We start from the raw sequence: 1812 nt of genomic DNA, 5'->3' as shown, positions 1-1812 counted from the left end.
CAAAAAAAAAAAAATGATATTCATGATCTTTTCTTTCTCTTGCTGTATTTTTACCCACTTCTACAAGGACAACCTGGTATTGTGTGTTTTTTTACTGCAAAGGTTTTGGCCAAGTCTAAAGAAAATTGTCCCTGTCATTTGACCAAGACCGTGTCTTTATGCCTTTAATTAATGTCTCTACATCACAAATGGAAAACAATGTCATAGTGGTGATCACTTACCTTATCCTTTATGAAAAGCAACAACAAAAATCTACTTCTCTCCATGCTTCTCCTCCTTTACTGATTCCATGGAGTTTCTTTGTCCCTTGTCATAACACTCACTTCAAGGTGTGACCCTAAAACAATCACTTAATATTTGAAGAACATTCAAATAGTTATATACTTACACTTAGAACATCTTTGTTAATCAAAATGTAGAACATAAATTTACCAGAAATGGGCATACCTGGAAGTCAAATGTTTTCTAAGACTTTATTAACATGATACAACTTGGAAGCCTAAATCTAATATCAACAAAAGGAAGTGTAACATGAGGAATTTCAAAAACACAAATTAATTGTTATGCATGTTGAAATTTGGTGAGTGGGAGAAGCAACTTGCATTAACACTCCTTTTTACTAAGGTGAATTGAGTTTATATTTTCAAACAAATGTAATCTGATTTATCTGATTAGGAGGAGACAAACATAAATATCTGAATACATATCCCTCTGATACATATACTTATGTATGTGCTATGCTTAGTTGCTCAGTTATGTCCAATGCTTTGTGACTCCAGGGCTGTGGCTTGTCAGGCACCTCTGTCAATGGACTTCTCCAGGCAAGAATGCTGGAGTGGGTTGCCATGCCTTTCTCCAGGGGAATCTTCCCAACCCAGAGATCGAACTCAGGTCTCCCGCATTGCAGTCAGATTCTTTACCATCTGAGCCACCAGGGAAGCCCATATATATATAAAGTATATATATATATATATACATATACTTTAAGTTCATTAAGTTGACTCACCCATATGAGAATTCTCTAGATTGTCAATTAGCAGCTAAAATTTGTTGTATCTATCCTTAGAATTGTCTATCTAGTTCTCATGTTTGGAATTTATATATTTGAAGTTAATACTCATACTTTAATACATAAAACACTTTATATCCAGATAATTTTGTCTATGATGAAAAAGTGATTGAAAATTATATAGGCAATATTTACTCTTAAAAAGTAAATAGGTAGCACATGCTGGTGAAAAGTAAAAATAAGAAAGATAAAAAATAAATTATTTCCAGTCTTGTGAAAATACATCCCAAATTCCAAAGTCAAATTTGGAGTATAACTTCAGTATAGTTCTATATCCTTATCCTCTTTCAGGCTTCACTTTCTTTAAGATATGGTTCCTTGGGAAGTAGTTATAATTCATTGTTAAATTAATTTTTTTAAACTTTTTATTTTTTATTGGGGTATAGCCAATTAACAATGTTGTGATAAGTTTTAGGTAAAGAGTGAAGGGGCTCAGCCATATGTAGACATGTAACTATTCTCCCCCAAACTCCCCTCCCATCCAGGCTGCCACATAATATTGAGCAGCGTTTCATGTGCTAAACAGTAGGTCCTTAATTATCCATTTAAAATATAACAGTGTGTACATGTTCATCCCAACCTCCCTAACAATTTCTTCCTCCCACCCTTCCCTCCCTGCAACATAATTTTTTAATATTAAGAAAGTAGAAAACTTCTGGAAAGAACCCTAACCCTTTCACAATCTTTGATGATAATCACTTTGATGATAGTGACATTGCTTTGCACAATATTCAGTGTTATGC

Source organism: Bison bison, unplaced genomic scaffold (genome assembly GCF_000754665.1).
Source record: "Bison bison bison isolate TAMUID 2011002044 unplaced genomic scaffold, Bison_UMD1.0 scf7180017853849, whole genome shotgun sequence".
NCBI lineage: Eukaryota > Metazoa > Chordata > Mammalia > Artiodactyla > Bovidae > Bison > Bison bison.
The sequence above is the reverse complement of the archived record's forward strand: the minus strand, read 5'-3'. Positions refer to the sequence as shown.